Source organism: Triticum urartu, chromosome 2A, assembly GCF_056163025.1.
Source record: "Triticum urartu cultivar PI428250 chromosome 2A, HENAU_Tu73, whole genome shotgun sequence".
Taxonomy (NCBI): Eukaryota; Viridiplantae; Streptophyta; class Magnoliopsida; order Poales; family Poaceae; genus Triticum; species Triticum urartu.
This window is the reverse complement of record NC_141874.1, coordinates 70,985,790-70,995,377: the sequence shown is the minus strand read 5'-3', so window position 1 is coordinate 70,995,377 and position 9,588 is coordinate 70,985,790.

The following is a 9,588-nucleotide window of genomic DNA, read 5'->3' as shown; positions in this document are numbered from 1 at the left end:
CCGTGTCCGATCATCACGTGAGACGGACTAGTCAACATCGGTGAACATCTTCATGTTGATCGTATCTTCTATACGACTCATGCTCGACCTTTCGGTCTTCCGTGTTCCGAGGCCATGTCTATACATGCTAGGCTCGTCAAGTCAACCTAAGTGTTTCGCATGTGTCCCGAGGCCATGTCTGTACATGCTAGGCTCGTCAACACCCGTTGTATTCGAACGTTAAAATCTATCACACCCGATCATCACGTGGTGCTTCGAAACAATGAACCTTCGCAACGGTGCACAGTTAGGGGGAACACCTTTCTTGAAATTTTAGTGAGGGATCATCTTATTTAAGCTACCGTCGTTCTAAGCAAATAAGATGTAAAACATGATAAACATCACATGCCATCAAATAGTGACACGATATGGCCAATATCATTTTGCTCCTTTTGATCTCCATCTTCGGGGCTCCATGATCATCGTTGTCACCGGCATGACACCATAATCTCCATCATCATGATCTCCATCATCGTGTCTTCTTGAAGTTGTCTCATCATCTATTACTTCTACTACTATGGCTAACGCTTTAGCAATAAAGTAAAGTAATTACATGACGTTTATGTTGACACACAGGTCATAAATAAATTAAGACAACTCCTATGGCTCCTGCCGGTTGTCATACTCATCGACATGCAAGTCGTGATTCCTATTACAAGAACATGATCAATCTCATACATCACATATATCATTCATCACATCCTTTTGGCCATATCACATCACAAGGCATATGCTGCAAAAACAAGTTAGACGTCCTCTAATTGTTATTGCAAGTTTTTATGTGGCTGCTATAGGTTTCTAGCAAGAACGTTTCTTACCTACGCGAAAACCACAACGTGATATACCAATTTCTATTTACCCTTCATAAGGACCCTTTTCATCGAATCCGATCCGACTAAAGTGGGAGAGACGGACACCCGCTAGCCACCTTATGCAACTAGTGCATGTCAGTCGGTGGAACCAGTCTCGCGTAAGAGTACGTGTAAGGTCGATCCGGGCCGCTTCATCCCACGATGCCGCCGAATCAAGATAAGACTAGTAATGGCAAGTAAATTGACAAAATCAACACCCACAACTGCTTTGTGTTCTACTCGTGCATAGAAACTACGCATAGACCTAGCTCATGATGCCACTGTTGGGGAACGTAGCAGAAATTCAAAATTTTCTACGCATCACCAAGATCAATCTATGGAGTAATCTAGCAACGAGGGGAAGGAGAGTGCATCTACATACCCTTGTAGATCGCTAAGCGGAAGCGTTCAAGTGAACGGGGTTGATGGAGTCGTACTCGTCGTGATCCAAATCACCGATGATCCTAGTGCCGAACGGACGGCACCTCCGTGTTCAACACACGTACAGCCCGGTGACGTCTCCTACGCCTTGATCCAGCAAGGGGAGAAGGAGAGGTTGGGGAAGACTCCATCCAGCAGCAGCACGACAGCGTGGTGGTGGTGGAGGAGCGCGGGACTCCAGCAGGGCTTCGCCAAGCACTACGAGAGACGAGGAGGAAGAGAGGTAGGACTGCGCCAAGAGGGAGAGGATCTCGTGTGTATGGCAGCCCAAAACCTCAAGTATATATAGGGGAGGGGAGGGGCTGCGCCCCCACCTAGGTTTCCACCCCTAGGGGTGGCGGCCAGCCCTAGATCCCATCTAGGGGGGGCGGCCAAGGGGGGGAGAGGGGGGCGCACCACTAGGTGGGCCTTAGGCCCATCTGAGCCTAGGGTTTCCCCCTTTTTCCTTCTCTCTTCGCCTTGGGCCCTGGTGGGGGGGCGCACCAGCCCACCTGGGGCTGGTCCCCTCCCACACTTGGCCCATGCAGCCCTTCGGGGCTGGTGGCCCCACTTGGTGGACCACCGGGACCCTCCCGGTGGTCTTGGTACATTACCGATAAAACCCGAAACTTTTCCGAAGACCAAAACAGGACTTCCCATATATAAATCTTTACCTCCGGACCATTCCGGAACTCCTCGTGACGTCCGGGATCTCATCCGGGACTCCGAACAACATTCGGCAACCACGTATATCTATTCCCTATAATCCTAGCGTCATCGAACCTTAAGTGTGTAGACCCTACGGGTTCGGGAACCATGCAGACATGACCGAGACAACTCTCCGGTCAATAACCAACAGCGGGATCTGGATACCCATGTTGGCTCCCACATGTTCCACGATGATCTCATCGGATGAACCACGATGTCAAGGATTCAATCAATCCCGTATACAATTCCCTTTGTCTTAGCGGTATGATACTTGCCCGAGATTCGATCGTCGGTATCCCGATACCTTGTTCAATCTCGTTACTGGCAAGTCTCTTTACTCGTTCCGTAACACATCATCCCGTGATCAACTCCTTGGTCACATTGTTCACATTATGATGATGTCCTACTGAGTGGGCCCAGAGATACCTCTCCGTTACACGGAGTGACAAATCCCAGTCTCGGTTCGTGCCAACCCAACAGACACTTTCGGAGATACCTTTAGTGTACCTTTATAGCCACCCAGTTACGTTGTGACGTTTGGCACACCCAAAGCACTCCTACGGTATCCGAGAGTTGCACAATCTCATGGTCTAAGGAAATGATACTTGACATTAGAAAAGCTTTAGCATACGAACTACACGATCTTGCGCTAGGCTTAGGATTGGGTCTTGTCCATCACATCATTCTCCTAATGATGTGATCCCATTATCAACACATCCAATGTCCATGGTTAGGAAACCGTAACCATCTATTGATCAACGAGCTAGTCAACTAGAGGCTTACTAGGGACATGTTGTTGTCTATGTATCCACACATGTATCTGAGTTTCCTATCAATACAATTCCAGCATGGATAATAAACGATTATCATGAACAAGGAAATATAATAATAACCAATTTATTATTGCCTCTAGGGCATATTTCCAACAGTAATATGCAATGCATATGCAAGCTCCGGAAGGAAAAGATTGAACCAGGCCTCAACTTGGCAAACCAAGTGTGCCTCTGGAAAGATGAGTTGATTTCGGTCGAAATCGATATAAAGATCACCGGAATCGGATGCACGGTTTGCAAATGGCAAGCAAAACAATAATGGCACGATTTTTTGATTAATAGCACGATGCCATCTAGAATGCAACAAGAAACTAAGCTACTGCAGTCCAACATAACAACAAATCACATGGCAGTGATCTACTCAAGATGCTTGACAAAAGATGAACACTGAGCTACGGCTAAATCACACAAGAGCAGGTTCAAACAAGCATGGCAAAAGGGCAAAACATAACAGCATCTCAGACTTAGTGAAATAATAACATGCCAGGAATTAACATCAGGAAGCAATGTTTAGAGCAAGATAAAAACATGCTACAGGATCAGATCATAGCAAAGCAAGGCATTGCATGAATCTACTAAAAGCATATAACAAAAGTCCCTTAATGACTATAATCCAAAAAGGATCAGAAGATATGATGGCACCCATGTAAACATAGCAAGTTTCGTTAACAGATTCAGACTTAGCAAAAAACTGGACATGGCATAAACAGAATTATGAAGGCATGTTTGCGAGATCGATGCACTCAACTCAAGACATTGCATGACAAACTAAGCATACACCCAACAATAAGACATGATCATGAAGCCAAGAAAAGCAAGAACAAGTTCATAGCATGCACGGATCAACTACAACAACCTTGACAAAATTGATTAACACGTAAACAATCTGCCAGAAACATTTTATAGCAAAAGTAGAGCAATATTGAGTCATGCTAGGGCACTCCATAAATGCAAACAAGGACATCGATGGATAGAGCATAACAATATCTCAAAATCATCTTTACTAAACATACTCAAAAGAAGCATAGATCACTCTGTGGCAACAAGAATACATGGCATAGAAATAACAGCAGGGAAATGACTTGGTGAAATTCAAAGTCTCTGAAATCAACAATATTACGAGAGCTACTTTGCATGCTTGTGATAGTCACCACACTGATCACAAAAATACATGGCATACACCCCTGTAAAGATGGCATGGCATAGCCCAAAACACATGTAGGGCTCAAGTTCATATGCAGCACACAATAATCATGGCAAAAATAACAAATGCTCATAAACTGATAAGAATCAGCACCTAACATTCTATAGCACTCTTGCAACAGCAATTAGGGCATCAAGATGGACTCAAACAAGCATAGTGCAATGGAATGAAATGAAGAGGGCATCCAGACGAACAATTTGATATATCATGCGCGCGAAACTGAGCTACGATAATGAAGTTATGATGCGATGAACATGGCCTGAAAATATCACAGATCCGGGATTTAGAGAGAAAAACGACCTCGCGGGGGAAAAGTCAAACGGCGGCGGATCTCGCTGGAATCTCGCCAGAGATGGTCGAAGGAGGTCGGGGAAGCCGGATCCGGGGCTTTCTCCACCGGATCTCGCCGGATCTGACCTCGGCGACGCGGGTCCGGGCGGATCCGGCAAGGAGAGGACGCGGGCAGCGGTTGGCGTTGAGGGGCGGCGAAGGAGGCGGCGGCCGGCGGCGAAGCAGCAGGGTGGTGGCGCGGGGCGAAGCAAGGTGGGCGGCGGCCATGGCGACTAGCAGCAGCGCAGTGCGGCGCGGGCGGCGGGAGGCGAGGTGGCGATGGGCGGCGGTGCGGGCAGCCGGGTGGCGGCGCGCGGTGGTCCGGCGACCGAGGCGGCGGGGCGGCACGCCGGGGAGCAGGGCGCGCGGCGGCGGGGGAGCCGGCGGCGAGGAGACGTGGCGGCGAGGGCGCGGGCAGCCGCGGGCCGGCGGCGCGGTCGGATGGGCTCGGGCAGGCCGCGCCCGGGCTTCACGGGTCGTGCGGTGGAGGAGAGGGAGGCGGCGACACATGGTGGCGGGGGATAGGTCCAGGCGGTGGCGACACTGAGGTGGCGGCCTGCGATTGGCCGGGGTGAGGTGGAGACTGCGGTGGACACGTCCGGCGTGGCGCGGACGCGTCCGGTGGCGCGGGGAAGGTGGGATCTACTCCCTCCGTTCCTAAATATTTGTCTTTCTAGACATTTCAAATGACTACTACATACAGATGTATGTAGACATATTTTAGAGTGTAGATTCACTCATTTTGCTCCGTATGTAGTCACTTGTTGAAATGCCTAGAAAGACAAGTATTTAGGAACGGAGGGAGTAGGGTTCATCCGCGAAAATTTGGAGGGGAAGGTGTTTATATAGGTAGAGGGAGTTAGGAGAGTCCAAATGGAGTGCGGTTTTCGGCCACGCGATCGTGATCGAACGACCGAGAGGATGGATGGGTTTTGGGCCACTTTGGAGGGGTGTTGGGCTGCAACACACACGAGGCCTTTACGGTTCCTCGGTTAACCGTTAGAGTATCAAACGGACTCCAAATGACACGAAACTTGACAGGCGGTCTAACGGTGGTAAACCAAGGCCGCTTGGCAAATCTCAGTCCAATCCGAGGACGTTTAACACTCGCACATGAAAAGAGACAAAAGGGGGTGCCGGAGGACATAGGAGCGCCGGATTGCAAAATGGACAACGGGGAAAATGCTCGGATGCATGAGACAAACACGTATGCAAATGCGATGCACATGATGACATGAGATGAAATGCATGACACGCAAACCCATGACAAGGCAATAATAACGAATAACTGGAAGACACCTGGCGCAACGGTCTTGGGGCGTTACAGTGATTCGTGACTCGTAGCAATGGCATCGGCAGTGAGAGCGGCAGCACAAACGAAGTACAGAGTCTTAGCTTTCAGGGTTAAAATCCAAGGCATGGCCTTAATTGGTTGTGCCTGGCAGTGACGTCGTTGAAGGCATTGTTTTGAGAGCACAGATCTTCTACAGGGTGAAAACCTATGGTCTATGATCGGGCTGCTTGTGCATTGTTTTCTTCTTGGAGGCGTCGCTTTTGAAGAATTTGGACTTCGGGTGTTGTCTAGGTGGTGGTTCGTGCTATAGGTACAAGGAATTGATCACTATAGCGGGATCTTTCTTTGTTCTTTTTCGTATTTTTGTCTTTTGGCTCTATGCATCCATAATGTCTTTATGATGTTGCGTTGTTGCAGAGACTGGGTGTAATTGGTATTTTCGTGATATTAATATATTCTCATTGTCGAAAAAAGTGGAGCTCGTCCGACTCTGGAGGTATAATTTCGACTTTGTGGCCTCCGCCATACCTTCCCTATGTCCGGTTGCGCCGCTCATCGGAGTGGCCATGCTTCAGCCGGAGGGGACGAGTGGCTCCTCCGCTTCCGTGAAGCTGAGGCAGGGTCGACGATGGACTGCGCTGAACCAGGCAAGACATCAGTTGTGTATACCGACGACGCGGTGGCGGAGGCCACCATGGGACCCAAGCAGCGATGGCCTCCCATGGTCTGCTTTTCCTCGGTGTCGGTGGTGACGCGGACGTGTTGGCTGCCTCCACCGGCAGGGCACGTTTATGTCAATGTTTGTGGCAGAAGGAGCGGCCATAGGCAAGGGAGGAGTGTGACGACACGGCGGCGTCCATGGTAGCCACTGTGCCCGTGCCACCGTGCTCCCCCGCGTGCCGGTGTGGAGCAACTAGCCACTCCTATATGAGCTGGGTTGGAGCAGTGAGTTGCTGCAACAGGGGCCAGCTTGAAGCGGCGGCTTGCTCCTCCGCTTGCCTAGCTCATATCAGGTAGACTCAGCGAGCCACCCAGCCGGCTTTTATGCCGGAGAACCCTTCTTCCTGCTCGCCGGATGCCATGGAGAGTGTGTAGAATATGATGCAAGGAGGAGATGTGGAGTGAAGGCGTGATGCAGTTCTTGTCCGGTGTCTGGCCTCGTTTAAATAGCGGGCAGACACAAGGAGCCAACCAGCATTGTGTTTAATGCCGGAAGGCTCGCGGATGAACATGTGGCCAGAGTAGGTTTCTCAGCACACGCATGAATTCAATGAAGATAGGCGGGGCAGTCTGAATCTGGTTGAATGAGGCGAAGAGGCATGTTCATCTAGGCATGCGGCGCTCTCTCGGTCGGCAAGCGGCTTCAATGCCGGCGCTAGTAAGAGATCGCGTCTGCTCTGGGCCAGCGTCAATGCGGAGCGGCCGCTCTATAGTGGCATGAATGCGGGCAGCTAGCGTCGGGCGAGAACACACGCAGCCGAGGAAGTAGGTTTTTTGGTGGGCCAGGGCAGTCAAATGTGATCGTGCCTGCAGTCCGAACGCCCGCAAAGCCTCCCTAGTTTGTCTTCGGTTTGCGGGGAAAAAGTGCATGTGGACCGCTAAGCGGACCGATACAGGCACGCACTGGATAGCACAACACGTCCGAACCACGCGGTCCGGATGTATGCGGGCAGTTTGAGGGTCCGCGTTGAAGATTCCCTTAGACCTCGTCGCTAGGCCTTCGATTTTTCATCTTTCCGCTTGTTCACCCTTTCCTGGCAGTGCCAAGTCAGCTATAAACAAGAGCTAAATGGCAAACTTTCATGAGTTTATATCCATTTGTTCATGGTAATTCTTCAAATTCATGGCATTTTTATTAGTTTTGTGTAATGAACCAATGGTGGGCAGCTATAAACAAGAGCTAAATGGCAAATTAGGCTTAACTATATCTTGTCCATGAGTTTATATCCATGAGTTTATGTCCATTTGTTCATGGTAATTCTTCAAATTCATGGCATTAGTTTTGTGTAATGAACCAATGGTGGGCAGCTATAAACAAGAGCTAAATGGCAAATTAGGCTTAACTATATCTTTCCAAGTTAGCAATTCTTTAATATTTTGTCATGGAATTTTCTATATCAACTGATAGATATGTTTGCCATAATTTACCATATGCTAGTATAGAAAAATGACTATTTCCTAGATGGCAAATGTGAGTTTCAAAAAACCCAAGACAATCTGATTTTCAAAATCATTTTCAACAGCACATCATGCCACACATTCTTCTGCATGGCACCTACATACATATGCACAAGGAAATTCTCAGATGTAATTACGTATCATATTCACACTGCACTACTTTTTGGAAACTCGCATGTTGATGCCATGGCAAATGTCAGTCCAAACACAAACATGGCAAATACTCACACATTAATCTACATGGCATATTCACATTCCACTACATGGCAAATCACAAGTTGTTGCCATGGCAAATATTATCCCAAACACAAACAATCAGATTTTCAAAATCATTTTCAGTAGCACATCATGCCATGCATTCCTCTACATGGTAAATACATACATATATGCATGCCAACTTTATATGAATGCATTGCTTAACATAATCGTATCATATCAAGTTATGCCTTTTCTTTTCTTTCATTTTTTGTGTGGTTCCTAGTACTCAATGCTTGACATTCACATGGTGTGGTTGTGGGGATCTGTGGGAGGGATTTAAAATCACTAGTTTTATCTTCTCCCCCTGTAAAGTTCATCTTTTTCTGTGATATTCCCCATGGAAATTTTCCACATACCATTGCTCTGCTTCCCTTCACATCACCCCACGCAAAGTCCATATTCTTCCTCAAAATCATGGCAAAATTGCGAAATTTCGCATGGCAAATCGTCGCTACCTACATAATATTCTCAATACCATACAGATCTTTGCCATGACAAATCCCTGAAATTGCATCTAAATTGCACGCAGTTTTCTCTCTCTTGCGATTCAGAGGGGAATCGAGGAGGGTTGTTCTTCTGTTGTATGTGCTTACATCAATTCTCATGGGCCAGTCGAAGATTCCCGAGAGATCAAGCTTCGGGCGGCTGATTTTTGCCATCTCACTGATGCAGAGGAAGAGGAAAGGATAAAATCAGGTGGTTATCGCGAGGAGAGATGAGGGGTTCCTTTGCTCCAGAAGGTGGGGGAAGGGAGAGGGAGGTGGGTTCGGGGGTAGGGGTTCTCACTCAGCGCGTGGAGCGGGGGTCTTGGACGAACGTTCATGTCTGCGTGTTTAATCATCTATACGCGGACGTTCATTCGCTCCCAGGTCCATTGGGACGGAACGTTCCCAGCATATTCGCATCCTTTGTTTTCCTTGAGAAACAATAAAACAAATCAACACCTTGGCTAAAAAAATTAACCACTTGTAGCATTCATATAGCCATGACATTGCAATCCTTTGTTTTTTAAATCTTTGGAATCAAAGAGGCACGGGAAAAGGGCGGAGATGAATAGTAAATTAGTAGACGGCAATTTTTTTTTTGAAAATATACATATTCCCATCTATCATGAACATATAACATCTATCATGATGTGAAAAAAAAATACTCTGACAATCATGTGTGCTGGGCTCTGTTTTCAAGGTTGGTAGAAAGAGTCAAAGACTCAAGAGTACTTTGATTAGTAAAAAGAGCTCTGATACTCTACGGTGCGGCTTGAGTTCAGTCGCTATCAGGTACACTTAGGGCCTATTTGGTTTCAATAAGTCACCTGACTGAAGTCAGGTGACTTAAAACCACTGATTTATAAGTCACGTCTGTTTGGTTGTCACCTGACTTATAAGTCATCTGAGCACATCTTTCCACCTTGTTTTTTATGTAAAGATGGTGGGACCTACGCAAAAGGGAGTGACTTATAAGTTTTAAGTTGGG